Source organism: Tinamus guttatus, unplaced genomic scaffold (assembly GCF_059628265.1).
Source record: "Tinamus guttatus ecotype Peru unplaced genomic scaffold, ASM5962826v1 Tinamus_guttatus_pri_ptg000115l, whole genome shotgun sequence".
Classification (NCBI taxonomy): domain Eukaryota; kingdom Metazoa; phylum Chordata; class Aves; order Tinamiformes; family Tinamidae; genus Tinamus; species Tinamus guttatus.
In genome coordinates, this window is record NW_028288649.1 from 3,332,602 (window position 1) to 3,352,648 (window position 20,047).

The window sequence follows — 20,047 nt, forward strand, 5'->3', positions numbered from 1 at the left end:
GATTTGTTTCTTAATTCAGTGGCCTACTTCCACAATCCAGCTGTTATTTTGCAAAATTTATATCCCCCAAACCTTTAGGGCATGCTAATAAAAAGATGATTAAGTTGCAGCTATGAGATTCCTTCCAGCAAGAATTCTGTGTTCTTGTTCAACATGTACTACATTGTCTGCTGTGATTTATTTCCCACTGCTTGGAACACGCCAGCCCCAGTTACCATCTTTCCTCATAACCCCTGAGTATAGCTTCTTTGATATTTTTATTTCCTTAAACGTCAGAGTCTCCTTTATACCTGGATCTTTTTGCACTCCTTTTGTGGATCCCAGAAAGAGCAATTTTCATCAACTTTCACCATTACCCTCAAAACTGCACATCCTTCACCTTCCTAAGATCTCCAAAGAGTAGGGTCTTCCCTCAGGATGCCACAGCTGAGCAGCACCAGCCTTGGTAGCATTGTGTAGACCTGTCACACACGTGTAAGGAGTAGTCATGCACACACAGGATTCACATCCTATGTAAAAACAGGGACTCATAAACACAGTGTCCCCAAGGGCCTCCTCTCAACCATGATATTCCCTCTGTGGGCAGGGGAGCCCAAGGAAGTCCTAGGCTGTATGACCACTTAATGGCTATTATTGTTAGCATGGCGAGTGGAGGATGTGCTTCAAACTCCACGTTACTCACCCACATGTCATTCCTGGCAGAAGCCCATGCATGGGGCAGGGAGGAAAGGGTTACACTGTTGGGTTCACTGTCATGGAAATAGAGAGGCACAAAGTACAGGTGACCACAGCCACGGTAAAACCTCATTCTGAAAAGCCAGGTAACACTGCCATCGCCTTCGGCAATCTAATACTCGGGCATCTGCGGTAATCTTACAATCAGTCACTGAAAGAGCCAGGGGCAAGTGTTGCACAGGTAGGGAAAACTGCATGGAAAAACACCAGACTGTAAGTAAAAGACCATTATTGTGAGCTTTTCCTGCCTGGATATTTGCCTGCTCTCAGGCAAACTTCAGCACTGTCACCCCTCTGGAAAAGAGGTCACAGGGCAGTGCCACAGACTGGGTCGCAGCTTTGGCTGGTTGCAACAGAGCAGTCCCAGAGACAGACATTGCAACAATTACAAAGCATTAGCTACCAAATCTCCTTCACCCTGCATCAACCATGCACAGGACCTTACTTATTAACTTTGTTTCCAGCTACCTACCATTACCAAACACTTCTGAAGGCAGCTCTATGGGGAGACAAGTTTGAACATCAAAGGTCCAGGTGGCTCCTTGTTCCCAAGGTCGCAGTGAAAGGACTCACTGTGCGTGTGTGTGCGTGTGTGTGTGTGTGTGTGTGTGTGTGTGCATGTGTGCCGCGTGGTTTCTCTTTGGAGCTCGGAGAGAAAGGCATCATCTTTATAAGGATCAAACTGACTTGGCAGCTATAGCGATAATTAAAATTTGGTCAATATACACATCAAAGAGGAGGAGGAGAAGTTTCCTTCATGAATTTAAAAACTATTTGCGGGCTTGAGTTTGGATCCAATAGTGTTTATGTAACAATATAATTTTCTCTATTTTCTCTATGACATTGCTATGCTGCTTAGTGCTTGTTATTATTTTATTGCAGTTATACCATATACAAACCTACTTTTCTACAGTTACTAATCATAAATTAATAAATTGGTTACTGTTTCCAAGTTAATATGCATCAAAAATACAACGGACAGTCCCACAGGTCCCAGTCTGTTTTTTACAATTAACTGTCACTGGACGGAAGTACTGTATTCATTTTTAAGGAACTACAGAATACCATTAAATATGTTTATTTTACAACAAATCTGTTACCACGGAGACTTTTTCATTTGTCCCTTTGTCCCTTGTTGCTTACAAAGCCTTTTTTTTTTTTTTTTTTTTTTTTTTTTTACATCAGCATCACCAGGATACCTCTTTCCAGCTAGAGGAAGTTCTTTCACTTGAATTACTTGAAAATCCTCCCTATCTAGCTGTAATACCAGACATATGGCATGCAACTGAGCCATTCACATTTCTCCCAGGACACCTCACATATGTAGATATGTGCTTTGTAAATTTTCTTCAATGGGAAAACTAATGATGATATGTTGAGGTACAGCTACAGAAATATTTCAATGATAGTTCTTTCTTTTCAGTCACTAATCTCAGACCTATCTTTGATTTTGAAATCTTATGGCACAGCTTGAAATGTGCTATTTTTGCTCACTGTATGCAGGAAAAAGTCCAATCTTTCTGAGTTTGGGGAGGAGCATTTTTCATGTTGCAACTTAAAAAACAGGAAAAAAAAAAGTGAAACAACTGGACAAGAAAGCTTAAATTCAGCACAGAAATAGTCCATAATGGAAAGAACCTTACAATGTCCTCTTGAAAATACTTATTTTGATGAAACATGACAATTTAAGTGCAATTTGGCAATTTTTTTTTTTATGGCTCCTATGGGACCTAAAACCGACGAAAATCTTTTAATGTCATATCCAGTACATGACGAAAATGTCATCTGCCCAGGAAGCGTTGGACAGCGTGATTTGCTCGTTGTTTGATATGGAAACATTACAATCAATGCAAGCTTTCTAGCTGAAAGCCCTTCTCAGCACACAAAGCCACCCCAGGGTAGGACACCAGCAACTCTGCAGCTCCTCCTGGGACCCACTACGAGTGTCCACAGGGACACAAGGTAGATGACACACTTAGGAACATGGCTGAGCAGGCATGGTGGTGATGGGTTTATGGTTGGACTTGATGATCTTGAAGGTCTTTTCCAACTATTATGATTCTGTGACTCATGGGGTTGCTCCCTAGCTGGCTACAGAGGGCTGAAAGCCCACGAGGCTCCTTGAGCTTCCAGGGGTTAACTTCCCCTCCACTGTCTTAGCCTGTTCCTTGGTTCCCACTGTGCAGCACATGCAGGAACATGAGCTCTGCTGCATAGCAGGCAAGCAAGTGGTCCTCCTGGCCCTGCAACACATCTGTCAGAGCTGAGGAAGGGAGGGCCTCTGGGAGGCAGCTGAAATCAGGTTTTCTGTACTGCTCTGCTTGACAAAAATCAAATCTTTCAAGTATAGCAAAGGTTCTAATTTCTCTTGTTCACAACACTGTATTCCAGAGACTGATTGATTGTGTCTCATTTTCAGCAGTGGGGAGCATCAACTGTAATCACAGGAGTATGCATGCTCAGCACATCTGAAATCTAGGCCCCAAGACAAGCTTCTCCAAAATTCTGGGGCATCTAGAAATGCAAGCAGGTGCCCTGCTGTTAAAAACACCTGCATCATAACACTGAAAACACAGTTGCAATACTGACTCTAGATGACTTTAAAGAAAATGTAGTAGAGAAGAAAAACTGCTCAGGCTAACATTTTAATTGCAGGATCATCCTTCTCTCTAGTAAACAACACGATTACCTGCCTAAATAAATAACCCTTAATAAATCAAACAGGGGGCCTCCCAAACAGGAGGCTCAGTATTCTGCATCACCATTATCTGATTTACAGTGAACTAATAGGATGCAAGTGGAGGGAAGAATGAGTAACTGTAATTGCTTTTACAATTTCTCATGAGCCAAGTTTTGGCTTTGTACACTTTGACTGAAAAGAGGGCCTTTTTATAACACTCTTCAAGATGCTTTGGAGATGAAGACAGTTAGGAGATACAAGAAGAGAAAAGTCAAGACCAGGTTTTGGGCTATCTCTGGAAGAAATTCAACTGATCTGATGTAAGATAAATACAAAGAAACTCAACCCAAGACCCATTTATAATGGTATGTCTCCAAACTCCCTGCCTAGTCTCTACCTATGAAGCATGAAGGAAATGATCACCAACACAGGACATTGATGTTCCTTTTAACTCCAGTAACTGCTAAATCCAATCCCACAAAAAGCAGCCGTTCCAAAAACTAACAATGAGTGAGGAACAGAAGTTCTGAATCAGGTCATGATGCTTCACCAACACGCTTTGAATGCAGCCCTTTCTATTTATCAAACATTGTCACATAATTAAGGAGAAGATAAACACCTTGCTGCTAAAAATTTAAATAAAAAGTAATGTAGCCATTATTGCAATTTTGAATTCCACATGTGCATCTCCTTCTATATATGGGGCAAGTGATGTCTATGTTTTCTGCTTGTCTTCGACATTCCCTTATTTAAAGCAGCATGCTTCTCCAGTGCCAAAAGGAGGAAAAAAAAAAAGAAAAAAAGGAATAAACACACACAATATATGTTTTTCCTGTTTTTTTTTCACTAAAAGGAAAATATAAATAACCTTAAAATCCCATCAAAATATGTGTTTAAAAATAAGAATATTCTTAAAGCAATGCTCAGTGGAATATTTTTGACCAGTTCTAGTCATAATGTGTAGGTATGGCACAAGGATCTAATTGCACAATGACAGGTTGTAATAGGCATATGAATGTACCTAACAGTGAAAGAAACATTTCATTATAGCTGAAAAGCCTGGTAGGAAAACATAACTGCCTTTTGAATTCTTAACAATTTCATCTCAATAGTGCATTAATATATTTAATAGTAAATTACTCTATTTCTTTTTTAACGTGGCATACCTTCCTAACAAAACCAACATAACCTGTAACAATATTTTAGTAGAAATATAGACACAATAAACAAACATGAAGGGTATAGTCTTTAAAGCCTTCTGGTGTGCCTGGCCAGATCGTTTTGCCCTTTGTGAGAGCGTTATTTCTTAGGCCATTCAAACTGAAATGTTTGCTAGTTCCTTCTGACCAGATATTTTAGAGCACATGTTCACCTTGGCATATCACTTCAAAAATCACCTATCATTTCAAAAACTGAAGCAGCTTCTTGTATGAAATTACACTAACACATGCTTTAAGAGAAGAGAAAATGTTGGAAGATTTGGATGGATGGATACAGAAATAAAGGTATGTTCAGCGTCACGTGCCATGGCAAATAAGTTGATGGCTTGACCTCCTGTCTCTCTGGTTAAACCTCCTTTTAACAGAGCCATTTACTACCTGTTAATCAGACATTCAATACAGTAAGGAGAGAAGGAAGATAAAGTGAGCTCTGAAATATGACTGCTCTGCTTTTAAGGGCTGATCAACATCCACTAGAAAGCCAAAGAGTATGCTAGCTTAGGCAACATTTTATCGGCATTTGTTAGGACGGTGTCTAGTTCAAGGGATGCCATTTATTTACCCGCAACCTTCAGCTTCAGGGTATGACGTCAGAGGAAGAACTGGCTTTAGAAAGAACACGGTCTACGGGCCCATGTTTCAAGCATAAATGGCAGCTCTTCTTACAAAAGAACATTTTGGAAACCATGTGTTGGAAACACGACGTGTAAAATGGAAGTTTTACATGGCATCAAACAGAAATATAGTCCCATAAACATTTAGGTTTGGAGGGAGCCTCAATAACTTCCGAATTATTCATCCATGTCTGTGCAAGGTTATTGTAGAGCAAACACCGAATTTCATTTGAAAATGTATGCAGGCCTGTCTGGTTCAATGGGAAGAGTTTCCAAGAAAATTAAATGTCAGAGCAGTATGGCTTATTGGTTTTACTCAGTACAATTTCACTTTTTATGCAACTTTGAATAATAATGGCCTGCTCTGTGTCAACATGATGAATTAACTTCAGTGGTGTGGCAGAAGGGGAGTGAAGACGAGAACAGTATATACAGGGGCATTTCCAGCGTTAACCTGGCATCGATAATGACACAGTCTGAGATTTAGCTCTACATGACAGGTCTGGTAGCTCTGGGGTGGATTTAGCACACAGATCACTGTGCATCTTATTTTCTCCCTTTTTGCTTTATCCAGCTAGCAAGACTGCTATTGGCTAAACAGCTCATCCTCCTTCCTTCGACAGCTTCGGGTGCTGGCACATAGAGATGTGCAGGTAAGCCAGAAGAAAATGCATATAAAAGAACATGGGAAATCTCAAGCAGCGGCATTTGAAAACATGTCATGCTGTCAGGCAGGATTATGTTCAGATGCACAACTTATTTTAATCGCTTAGTGAAAGCCCTTCTTTACCATCCAGCAACGTGAAATACTTCCTCCAGCAGAACTCATCGACTGCATCAGGAGCTGTGGTTTCAAGGCAGAGCCCAGCATTTGGCCCAGGGTTTGCAGAACAGTGCAAGCAAAGATCACTCGTAAAAAAAGCTGTTCTCATCTTCTAACCGAGGGGAAAAAACAGCTTGGGCAGCAAAGAATCCCTAAGACTGCACATTTGAGGTGGTAGATTTGATACATAAACATCTGCCCAGATGATTCACCTCAGTTAATAGGCAATGATGATAGTTTCCAGTGTGTCAGCCATTTTTTTCCTCTAGATTGTAATTAAAATGGGCTAACCCATGTTCTGAGTTGCTAGGCACAAACCCAGAGTGTTTCTAGTGTCCTTGTCAAAAAATGACTTAACTGAACTGGATTTTGAAAATATGACGATGAGCTCATCAAAGAAAAGGGGAAAGAAGGGTCTTGTGTAAAATGCAGGGTAGCACACAGGATGATCTGGTGGACACTGGATTCTCAGAAGATAATTTTCATGAGTACAAAACTCAGAGAGATTCCTCTCTCCCAAAGAAAGCCAGTGGATCCTAACTTGCATTTGTGCACCTGAAACCTGCTACTTTATATTTCTGGCCCTGTTTTCCTCTCGAAAAATCTTTTTGGAAAACAGGAGGCTTCCTTCCCTACACCCTGCTTGACTGCACCCTTGTGTTGTTGCTTCAGACTGTTAAAGGCTGGGAGCAGCGTGCCACCTCTCCCACGCCCAGAACGCCCTGCAGAAACGGTGGGAGAGGTCCCTCCTGGCTCTGTCACACGACCCGGAGCCCCCTCCTCATGCCCATACAGTTTGTGCAACAGCATGGTGCAGCAGCCCGGGGATGGACAACGAGCCCTTCTCCAGTAACACCGCAGCTCCTCTCCTGCTTTGGGTTCGTAAACCTATCTGTGCAGTGGAAAATTCTGCACCAGACGAGCATGGGAGAATCTAAATAATAAACTCCCGCTCTTTCTTTTCCTGCCCAGTGTAACCCAGCCTTGGACACGGTAAGAAGAGGGAGTGACCGCACGCAAGGACCCAAGGTCATGTCAAGAAGGAACCTGCTATTTGCTTCATCTCTGCCTCACCATCCAAGGCGTTGCAGAATGAGGCAATGGCTTGGAGAAAGTCCATTTTTATGCTTGGGGCAGTCAGAAACTGCCCTGGGGACCTGGACCCCATCTCTGCTTCGGTGTCTGATGCCAAGCAAGCCATAAAACCCAGACTCTACACAGGAGGTCATTAATTGTATCTTCGTCGTGTCCTATGAGCAGAGCATTGAAACACCTGCGTTCTGGTCTGTGGAAATATGGAGCAAGTCCAAGCCCAACCGAGTCAGCAAAAGCTGACTTCAGAACAAAGAAAACGTGATCAGATGCTATTTCTGGAAAACTGGGGCACCAACCTCTCAGGCTGGGCATATATTTTAAATGTCCCTTTTTTGACATTATTTTTCCGAACCTAATTTTCCCCAGTGTATAATGTCACTTCACCTTATTTGTACACTGAAAAGATAAATTTGTCAATGTTTGTAAAGTGCTTGCATGCCACAGTAAGGACAGCACAGAATTGGTCCTTAGAAAATTAATAATTCTGGCTCCAGAGATGCATTTGAAATGATGAACAGTTATAGGAGGAAAGGGTGACACAATGAACTACTAAGATAAAACAAAATACTGATTTATCTGAGCAGTGTTGACTCAAATCTTTCCTTGCTTAAGAGAGTTTTGCCTTGCACACTTAAAAGACCTTTATCCATCTTTTAAGATTAGCTTCTATGACTTTAAACAAAGCAAAATGAGGAATAAAGATCCCAACTCAGAAATTGTATTACAGAATCATACTAATACTTACGCAATCCTCTAGAGAACTGGAGTCTTCAGAACCTTAACCCAGACATCTACTTGACATAATGATTATCAATAAAGAACTTACTGCCTTTTTATGTGAGGCAGTCAGAAAAGGGATGGGTGAGCATTCAGCCAGGGGATGTCACAGTGCTTTTCTTCAAGGAATCCAGAGGTGTGAAAATACGTTTTTCTATTTCCCATCTTTCTATTTCCCAGTCTTAACAGGCTCTTCCCTCGACTTTGCCTTGCTGCAAGTCTCTGCCACCTCTGTCTCATCAATCTCTCTCTGTCCTGTGTATGTCACCATCCCTTCTTCTCCATCCCACCCTTTCCTCCTCAGGCTCCTCTCTGCTCCTTCTCTCGGCGTCTCACCACATTACTCGTCTCTGTCCCATACCTCGTTTTCCTTGCACAGAACGGCAGCCCAATTCTACCCTTTCTTTCTTAATCATTTCAACACGTGAGACAACCACCTGGATTGTGTTTGCAACCTTTGTATCCCTGCTTTGCAGGAAACTACTGACAAAATCCTAGGAGACCTGAGCTGCAACACTGAAATAAGCATATGCAGACACAGATTTTTTCAGATGAGAACTCAGTCTAATCTGCACAGCTTTCTACTAAAATTCAAAACCCTGTAACCTTGACTTCCATCCATAATTCCTTCAAGTTTTTATCCCTCATCCTCCACTCTCCATGAAATTTCAATTTCCTGATTCACCATGTGGGATACATATATTATGTGTGTGTATATATATATATACTATATATATATGAGATATATTTTATAAGAATTTCTCCCTTTCCTTCTTTTCTTGGAAATTCCTGAATTATTTTTACTGAAATGAAAAAAATATAGCCTGAAATTGTAGCAGATTTTTTTCAGGTTTGGAAATTTTCACCTTGAAAGGTACCAAAGGGGCTTTTACTGAGTTGCCAGGGCAGCAGGCAACTGCCTTTACCAGATCCAAAGTCAATATATTCCTTGTCAATGCTGTTACAGATTCAAGAAGACTCTGACCCACCAAATCCATCAGGAATCTGGACCTCTTCAAGGAATTAATCTAATACCATCAAATAGGTAAAGTCCTCCAGAGATTGTCTCTCATTTTTCAGATACTTCCTTCCAAATAATGCAAGGAAAAATTCTTGTCTGAAGAAGGCAATTCTTGGAGGTGTGCTATGATTTACAAAATTTATCTTTGCATAGTTCTTCATTCCTATTGAAAGATGTGAATTCAAATCTTTAACTGCAAAAATACTTAAAGATATGAAATAAAATAGACTTAATGACTTACAGAATACTTTTGCAACAAATGCATTAATTGTATGCAAATTGAATTACATCTTTTATTAGCATGTAATTGGAGGAAATATTAATATATTATTTTAATTGTAAAAGATGACCAGTTAGAAGCTTCAAAACAGTGTGTAGCATAATCAGAGCTTTAATATTAAGATGTCATTGTAAAAATGAATGTATATAATGAACACAGAAAAAGAGAAATGTGTCTGATCCTTTAGTTGTTTCCTGTGCATCTGCATTGGAGTTTGCTTATTGTTATTCAACTAGCTAATCATCATCTTTTGTTTGGTGTGATTGTGTTTTTGCTCAGCCAGGCTAATCTGTGAAGACATCTGTTATTTGATAAATAATAAGCCATTTCAAGGCTCAAAGCCCTGCAAGGCCTCTCCAAAGAAGGAGAAGGAGGTACATCTGTTCCCACCAGGTAGGACTATGACGGACCACATGATAACATGGTAGAGCAAAGCTCTTCCACTTTATTTTTCACCCAAATGCTAAAGTGAACACAGAGGGATGCAAATTAGGACTATTTTGGTGCTGTAGTCTGCTAGGGCTGAGAGGCTGAGAGGCTTTACATAAATCATTTATGATTTTTTTAAGCTCAGTGAGCATGGTACATGGTACCAAAACCAAGGCAAGTTTCTTGTCTGTGCAGCATCTTCTCATGGCACTCTGTGTTACCGCCCTCTCGCACCAAGAATCAGTGGGGTTTGTCATAATAACCACAACCTCTTGGATCAATAGTGCAAATACAGTTGCAAAACACACTGGTCCACCAAATGTGATGTTCTGCTGTTAGCAGTGGTCAATATTAGATATTTTAAGGGTGACAAAAAAGTCTGTATAATTCACTTAGAAAAATTAATCTTGTGTTGGTACTCCCTAATAACCTACTTGTATGATCTAGTTCTGCATGTGTTCTACTGGAAATCCACTACCTCTGCAATTTACATGAATCAATAAAAATTCTGTATGATCCTTCCCACCACAAACATCGGAAAAACAGACCATACCTTCATCTTCAGACTGCCCAAGTGACCTAGAACACATAGAAACTTCAGTCTGCAAACTTCATTCCTCATACCTCCAGTGCTCTCTCAGTCTTTCCTATTTTGCTATGAATGCAGATAAAATCCATATAGTCAGATTTATCTTATCTGGGGTATGTGACATTTTAACTGACAACTGACTGCTCCTAAAGAAGGTCAAACATGTATTAATATGTCAGTAGGAGATCTTATGATGTGCACAGGCTCTCTTTATTTAGACTCTGGCACAAGCATCAAGCTGCATCATCAAGTGAGATAATTTCTTATTCCAATTTCAACTACTTACATATTTTGAAGAATGGCTTCCTAAGCACGAATTAAATTTTTAGGCCTGCTTTGTTCTTCTTTAGCTCACAGGTCTAAGATACACTGCAAAGTAGGGCTGACCTAGCATTGCCCGTTCTCTGATTAGTGCTTTGTAGCAGTGCAAAATGGAAGTGTAGGTGATGTACTGCAGTAACAGTTTATGCTGGTGTGTTCAACTTACAGTGTGGTTTAGTGACATATGTTTCCTTTCCCTATTTTCTTAAGGATTCAAATATTTTCCCACTCTTCTTGAATGAAAAAAATGGCATTCCAATTCTTTTCTCAAAAAAAAAAAAATAAGGTTCCACGCTGTAATTTGATGGTTAAGTTACACAGCTGGGATAGCTAATTTGCTAGTTATGCAAACTTAGCAAAGTTCTCTAACCACTCCTCTGCAGAGGTGTTCTTATACCAAACTTTCTCCACTGCCCTGCTGAGGTCTTCCCTTTTGTTTAAATAATTAACACATCACTGCAGCAAGGGCTTGAACCAGAGTGCTCTGCGTGTAATGTGAGTGCCCCGTCCACTGTCTGATGGACTTGGTTTCTCTTGCTCTCTCTGGCTCATGAATATTAAGTTATTTATTTGAAGCAGAACATCATATAGCATTAAAACTCATTTATTTCCTCACTGTGTTTTTTCGATTGCACACACACATAACCCTTAGCACTCTGAGCTCTCTGGATAACATTAAACCAAGAGATGGTCCATTAAAGACTTACGCACATTTTGTCAGAGATCTTATGCACAGGCCCTGCATGCAAAGCCGCAGAGCTAGTTGCAAGGTTTTTATATGGACAATGGTTTGCTGACAGTGAGAGTGAAGAGAGCTCACAGGTTTGCAGATGGCAAAGAGTTGACTCCAAGACTCCCAGATTTGATTGGAAGATTCCAGTCAATGCCACAGTATACTCTTTCCTTGCCATAAACACCATAAAAGCATCCTGAATGTACGTGGAGTCCCAGTGTCACCATGCACACAACATGGAATACCTCAAAGTCTTGGGAACCACAGAAACTCTTGCCGCTACACACCTTCTATGCATTGAGAAGTGTCTCCCCAAGGAGTCAAGAGCTTGTAATCCCAGGCAAGAGGAAGAAATATTCTATATTATTTTGCAGATAGAGGAAATGGTAGTCTGCTCAGATCCTGAGTCAACTGAAAGTAAAAGACCTACACTGTGGTGCCGTGCTCCACGCTCCAGGAAATAAATCCAGCTCCTAAATCTAGCATAGCTAAGACACAGCTTATCATTCAAGGTTGTGTTTTTGAGACAGCCAGGGGCAAAGTGAACTTAGGTCTGTTCTCAAAACAAAACAAAACAAACAAACAAAAACCCTCATAACTGGGGACAATGACTACGCAGGAACCCCTATTCCAGGGGTGAAAATTTCCAGACTTGAAGATTTTTGTGCTAAGTATAACATGTGGAAAAAGCCATGTGTGCATGCGTGTGTGTGTGCATACACATACACACACATATATATCTGTGTGTGTATATATGCATGCCACAGAATGTGGCATTACTGCTAAGTACATTAATTCTTGCTTCTTGGAGTCTAGAGGAATTATCATTCAACAGCAGAAAAGGAATTGAGGCAATTCCTTTAATACTACCTCCCTTAATACTACCTATGTAAAAGTTTGGCATCTCATGTAAACTAGTTGTCTCGGCTCCTTTTACATCAGTGACAACGACAGGGCTCTCTGGGTGGTAACTGATCCGCTCTCAATACAGCCAGGATTAAGTCCTATCTTACAGTAGGATGGATCACTTTCTGCAGGTGCCCATCTCTCCACATTGATGGCATGGAAAGCCTAAGATTGAACAGACATTTTTTAGAGAGCCTAATGCCTTACCTTCAAACCCAACTGTTTCTACAAAGTGGGAAGACAATATTCTTCACTATGGTGTGTCTGGAGCAATTGCATATAAATTACAGCACTCAGCTCATGACACTGCGTTATCAAGAACAAAACACTCAAGAGCAATCACTTAAGAAGACAAAATACCAGGCAAATGTCATAAAGGCTTAGATGTACCTGGGAACATCCTTCTAAAAGAAGTTGAGAGTAGGCCCTAAGTGCTTTTTAAACCAGATAGGCCAAACACTAGGCAATATATCATTGGACAGAGTAATTTTACAGGAATCTGGATACTTGAATAGAGCTCTAGACTCTATTTTATCAAAGTGAGTTCACTATTGTACTGGATGTTTGGCTTACAAGAAACATTAAAATGAAATCTGGACACACTATTTAAGGTTATACATAATGATCAATTAGAATTTCTTACTGCCCAATTTATAACCTTTCTTTTTCATGGCCTTTGTCATGCCCTTTAGTGCCATACTGATTTACAACACTGTTCTACTTAATTATCTCTAGTGCTTTACTTCAAAAGTGATACTATTCTCAGTAATGCATTTACAAGCCCCGTCCCATCTCCATCTCCAAAACTATAGCAGCAAAACCAGATCTGCAGTATGGAAAAAAAGCGTTAAGTCTCGCATTTTGGGGGAGCAAAATGCTGCTGTAAATCACGGCAAGCAAATTCCAAGATTAGTTTACATCAGAAAGAAAAAAAAATCCAAGGAAAAGAAAGTCTGAGAAGAAAAAGCAAGAAGCCACATCTTAACAGGAGACTTAAGGGCCTAGCTCCTATTAATAAAAGTGATTTCCACATTTAATGGAATTCAGATTCCTACAATTCAAAACTTTTGTTGACAATGGAGTTTACTCTTAAAAATCTTACCCATTGCTGAAAGATTCAGGCCAGTGATAACACCTGACTGGTTTCCCTAGCATGTATGCATGTACGTTGTTCATACTTAAAAGTCAACATTTGCCAAAGGATAACAAATTGCTTCTGCCAAGAAATAAAGACCCTTATAACTTAGATACAGGATACCTGATGACTGCTGAAAAAAATTTCCTTATTTATGTCAGACATTGTATAAGATAAGGTAAACATAGCAGAGAGATGTGTTTATGCATGAGAGAAAACTTATTAGGTTGATAAAAACAGAATCACTGAAAGAAAAATATATTTTTGTCTCTTTTCAAAATGCTTGGAAGATGCAATGCCATTTCTTAAATCATTTTTCATTCCTATGTTCTTCATTTTTCATGCCTGTTTCTACTTATATCTCTAACAGGAAAGTGACGGTGTCAAAAATGAGAGACATGGCATAACTGCAAATAAAAGTTAATTACTGTGGAAATTCAACTCCAGTGCTTTAATTAAAGCCTGACAAATGTATCACAGACCCCAGGCACCAGTGTGGAGTGCATCCATTAGAGAGATTACTCCTCTTTCTATGGCCTCCCATGCTAACACAAAGGAAGTATCAGTCATGCCAGAAAACGGTTTTTCCAAACCAAAGATGCCAGGAATTACTCTATTACCTTCCTTGCAGAGAATTTTCAGAGTTGTTGAGAGGTATTTTTATGCAAGACAGCAGCATGTTTGAGCAAATTCTTGCTTAATTGCTAGGTTAATTTTAAATTGCAGCTTTTCTTTTAGGAAAAATGGCAGCTGGCAGGCCCTTTCTCTAAACCTGCATCTCCTCCATAACTTTATGATATGTAAATAGGTGCGTAGGAGACAAACAGCTTCAAAATGATATGTGGCTTAAAGTCGTAGAGGACATAACGATGCTTGAAGCAATCTTCTCGCAGAGAAAATTGCAGTGGATTCCACCTAGAATCCTCCCAAAAGCCAAAGGGTCTTTTGTTGCACTCCAAAACCAGTCGGCAGAGGAGCAATTTTTTCAATGGAATAAGTATTAAGAGCAGTCTGGGCTGAGTCACTCTGTTTCACAACGTGGCCAGCACCACTTGCTCCTTTGGGCTCCAAACCACTACGCGATTCATGCCAGGGCACTGCGAAGAGACAGTCACAGGACTGCTTTTTAAATATACTATATTGCACCAACCGCAATATTTCACCGTCTGCTGAACACTCAGAAATAACGAACAATGCTGACAAGCCAGTACACTAAGACTAAGATGAACATTTTTGCTTTTATTTACTTAAATCTTAAGGTTTGGGTTTGCAGGTTTTTGTGGAGGAACAAGAAAAAAAAAGAAAGATATGTTCAGATCTCTTTATGAATTGTTTTGTCACTTTTTCTGCAGCTATCTAGGATATTCAAATAAAGAACTTTCCCTTTCACAGCCCAGGTTCTCTTCCTCTTTGATCCCGAAGCAATAATCCCATATTTATGAGATTATTTTTGTTGCCATGGAAATTAACTATGTCAAAAATTCTGCATTACAATTCCCATGTAAGCGGGCAAGATGCAGTCCTCTTTCAAGACAAACACCTCCCTACCCCACCTTCCTACTTACGTGGCAAACGACAGCACGTGCACCCAAAGGCACGTGTGCCATATGGGGCACGCACCATCACGCAGGGCAAGAGGCCCCACGCAGGTCTGCCTCGCGCTGCAGTTTCAACCTTGTGGGACTGGTCTTAGGACCGTGAGGAAAGATCCATTCTCACTGTAGTGACACACTGGACTCGTGATATCATCAATCACAACAAAAATTAGGGACAGCTGTTCCCAAATCCCCAAAGTACTCCGGCCCATTCCTCTGCTTGGATAAGGGGACTCCTTCAGAATGATCCTGGGTTCTTCCTGGAGCTGGGAAAAAGCTCTTGCTCCTACTCCCTTTGCACAAGATCGTTCATGCATCCGGCTCCCAGGCTGAGAATAAGCAGGTGTGAGCAAAGCAACCATCACACAAAAATAATACCTAGATTTTTTGTTCCTATGTCTATTTTAATAATGTGATACTCCAAAATAATACCCACTGAGGACAAAGGATTTCAAAACCTATATGAAAGAACAGATGAGGAACGAAAGCATGTGTCTTTACTGCCTTCGTTGTTCTCTCAGGTCTGAGCTAGAGAAACTGAGAGAGCTAAAACTCCACGTTTGGACCTTTTTATGAGGCAGATGACGCTTCAAGCCAACATTGATAATGATTGATCCAGCGTGGACATCTGCTTGCTGAGACTGACGTACTTCTTGCCTTACAAATGAATGGGCCGAGACAAGCAGCAAGGCTTCAATCCCCACGGATTCACTCTAACAGTAGTACCCAGGAAGATGAAAATGACACAATCTATGCTGTAATATGTTTTATAATTTTAGTCATAGAAAAAAATGGTTTTAGCCAACAGCAATTTATGTGAAGATAGGAAATAGTTTTCTGACCAAAGTTTCTGCGATTTCATCCTTTATGATGATGAATTTTGTAACACATCTCTGAAGGTAAAAAGGGGAGCCAATTTTCAGTAATAATTATTATTAATGTCCCAAGGTCTTAATTTCACAGTTATCTGTGAGACATCAGCCTGACCTTTCACTACTGACACGCACTGCCAAGCAAATGGCACCTCACAACGGCTGCCATCCTGTACCCAGTTCTCTGAGATTCCTCAGGATGTTTAGAGCTGGTGCCTAGGAGCTCACTGGATGCACCCACAGAGATATCTCTTCCTCCCTCACCATTTTCTTCCTTATTCAGGTGTTAATTTTCATGTTGCTATAGCAAGACCTTGGTTCCAAGCTCCATGTTTTTTTCTCTCAGTTCTTCCTTTGTAGCATGTGTGATACCATACGTGAACTCAAGCTAAAAATTCAAGCAGCGCTTGGTTGAAAAATTAGCAGAACTTGACTTCTAACTCATTTTTTAAAAGTATTGGATATATTATTTCCTCTTGCCTGCAGCCCAGCAGAAGCGAATCAAAAGCAGAGAGGGGCACAAGTCACACCTATGCAGAGCTCAATACAGCTGCTACTGCAACCACAGTGCAGTATGTACCTTAAAGGTGCAATAAACCCTACCACACACAAAACATTTCATTTTAATTTTTCATGGTTGCCACTACATAAAAGAGTTGTGTACTTCAGTATCAGTGAGGCAATGCTAGGCACGCATTAACGCACCACTGGTGGGCATTCTGGATAGATAAAAACCATTCAGCCTTCACCAGCGCACCTCGCAACGTGCCTCAGGCATGGCTGGTGGCCTACGATGCGTGCAGAGTGTCCACACTGCCGTAGTCTCTCATATATTCTACAAGCCTCTCCAGGCTACACCAGTGCCACATACTTCTGAGTGCCAAAACAACACGGTCCTTCGGGGGAGAGGCAACATGGGGCGCTATATGGGATGCTCAGCCTCAGGTGCATCGTAAATTTTGGCAGCCATGAAGCAGTTAACACATGATTCACCGTATAAATTAAAAACTGCTAAAACCTCCTCATCTGACAACCTTCAATTACAAAGACTTGCTCCATTCACACCCAAATTAAATGTAAAAATCTGACTTTCAACTACTAATTAGCTGTAGAAGATTCAGTTACATTTCTGTTATGGCACATTGTACTTTCTGTTAATTGTTATTTACTCCCACTGTTTTAAAACCATCATTTGATATCTAGTGATGGTAATGTATTTTTGTGACAGGTTAAAAAAAAAAGTCAGGGTTCAGACATCTCTTTGAAAATGAGACACTTGTGATAAAAAAAATTGGCAGGCCTTTGTTTGGTGAAAATCAATGCATGTCTGTTAAAGTCAATGGAGCCACACTGATTTTCATATATGCTGGAAATCTGCCCTAACACTGCTTTCCATCTTAAAAATCAAGCAAACCCAAAGGCGTTAGTGACGGAAGGAGATAAAAATGGTTAAAAAAAGTGAAGAAAAAAAAATGTTATCGTTATTATTTAAAAAGAAAAAAAGAACAGTAACATTTAATATTTTGGTGACCTTTTTCTTGATTTAAGCTTTGCCAGTTAGTACCAAAACAGTAAGAGCAACAGAAGAGAATCATGTATTTATTTTTTTGTACTGCATACAGGATAATTAACGAGTACCATAAATGTCTCCTAAAACCGACTTTTCTGGTCTGACCCTTTACTCCTTGTTTTGTACATTCAGCTAAGCTAGTTCTTAGTATTCCCCTCCCTGTTAGCCAAAGTCAAAGCTCCGTAAACCGGAGTGCTTACAGGCTTAATCTGTGCTACTTTTGTATTTGTGCTAATTATAGAAAGCAACATACATTATACAAGAGAAATACAGACAACTGCACTGGATCGGGTTCTGTTATTAACACAGGATTGACAAGGTTTTTAATTCACCTCCTTCAGCTGATCTACAGTTTTGAGAGATCCAAATCAGGCTCTTCAATAACTGAAAATTACCAAGAGGGCATCTTTTTTTTTTGAATTTTGCTGATACATGAAGGTGATTTTGCAACGAACGAACCAATGAAAGCTGATCCACTTTAATAACGCCAGTTTGTAATATATACTAGCACGTGATCTCAGAAGCTTTGGTGCTATCAAATTGCTGAGTATAGTAAATGATAAAATGGCATTGCAAAAGGAAAATGACCCTAAACATTTAATTCTCTTTTTCATGTAACTGAACTGGAGTAGTTTTCCAATTCATTTTCTTAGGCTTACACGTATCCACATCCACATTGCAGCCTGAGGCTGAATCATGTCCTTTTGGCAGTCTTTGGTGTAACTGTTACTGACTTAGTGAGGGTCACATTTCAGCTTCATATCATTTTGGGGTGTAAAATCCACTGAAATCTGCAGCATAGCTACTTGTGGTAGGCTTGGGTTTCAAATCTTACCCAGACCATTAAATACACACCAAAACAAAGGATACAAGATTTCCCCTCCTTCCTTCCCAATTTGTGAGTTACAGTAATTTGAAGTGATGAAGTCTGACCTGCCTGAAACACCTCTTCTGGGACATGGCTTCATTCAAGGAAATTCAAATCAAAGGTTTATTACAACTAATCTCTTTTTTCATGTCCTAAATTAATAATCAAAAATAAACTAAACTTTTTGGTTTCTACTAAAATGGAAAAATATGATGGCTACCGAGATTTGAAATACACTTATCAAAAATGTAAAATTAGTCTCCACCACTTTGGGAACAAAATCAGGCATTTAAGATGTTACATTTAATCTGCAATACAAGTGCGTTACGGTGTATAAACTGAAAGCAAAGGAGATGTAAGGAAATGTAATCAGTATCTTTTTTTATCCATTAGGATTCTGCTATAGATTTTCAGACCGCTCTTGATATCTCCCATCCCAAAAGCTCAATCTTCTCAAGGAAAGCTTTGATCTACATGTACATTGCTAGGTAGTTTCAAGTATTAGTGAATTAATAACCAAGCAATGAGCTTCCTCTCATCTAATTCGGCATGCTGCATGGGGATTCAGCTAATCAAATGTCATCTGTCTGGCAATTGCACCAGGGTTATTTGGAACATTTAATGCAACAGTTTCTCTGCGTTCAGCCATGGTAATACCATAGTGGCATGGAGCAGTTATGGTAGGTACATATGCAGAGTTGTAAAGGAGCTGCAACTCCAAACTTTAATTCCACTATGGTGGGGCATCTTGTAAATTCCCATCACATGACATGATTTTGTTGATCATGAAGTACAATCACTTATTCAGATAATATCTGTAATAAACATTGCTACTCAAGAAGCATTTACAGCCTTTTGCACATTTTAGCTAAAAGTGCATGCACTGAATTGCAGACAATACAGCTCCTTCACTCCTTTGTGGACTCTGCTGGGTGCATTTGGGAAAGAAAATGAACCACAGAGTGCATATGGACAACATGTCTCCAACGGACAACTGTTACTGTAGGATGAGGCAATGGTTCCTTCTTGTCAAGCGGTTGCCCAGCTCCTGGTGCCTGGTTACATGACTGCATCCTGCCCAGATGTGCGCACTTTGGGACTGCTGTCAATATCTCCACCAAAGCTGTGCTGAGCCCAGGGTCCTCTGCCCAGGGGCAGAGATGCATTAAGTCATGAACTGGACTGGGGAGTGAGTTGCTCTCATACACCCTGAAGATGGGAGCATGAGACACACCTGAAGATGACCTGAAATGGTGTCCTGACCAACTCTCAAGATGTGTGCACCCATGCACTATCAGAAGAGCAGGGTTTTGGCATCCCATTTATTCAGGCTCCTCCTAATGACACAGCTTGGTCAACTCTGACTCCGTCAAGCAATGTGCCCCAATAGGGACAACTGTGTAGAAGGAATAGTGGAGCAAAAGACCCAGCACCCACAGTGGGCATGCTTCAGGTGTCTTTTTCAGCACTAGCTTTGGTTTAGTCTCCCTGGATTGAGTTGACGATTAGCAGTTGGATGTGCCAAGCGCAGCTTCTGGTTTAATTTCATCCAAAAGGAACCCAATCTAGTTCCAGGACTATGAACCAGAGCATTAGAAGTGTGGCCAGTTGCAGCGCTCACCTAAAAGCAGATTCCCAATCCAAAGTAAGATGTTAATGCAGATGCTGGTTAGTTTGCTCTTTCAGGGGTGCCAATCACTTAACATCAGGAGATGGAGCATCCAGGAGAGGTGTTTCTAGCAGGGCTAGAACATGCCAGCCTTGGCATCACTGGAGCAAGGGGC

The 20,047-nt window shown here is 40.5% G+C and overlaps 1 protein-coding gene across 2 annotated transcripts in view; it reads right to left on the reverse strand.

Moving 5' to 3' along the window:
• TMEM108 (transmembrane protein 108) overlaps nt 1–20,047 on the reverse strand; it is a 146,613-nt gene that overhangs the window by 77,132 nt on the left and 49,434 nt on the right. The gene's annotated exons all lie outside the window — the stretch shown is intronic.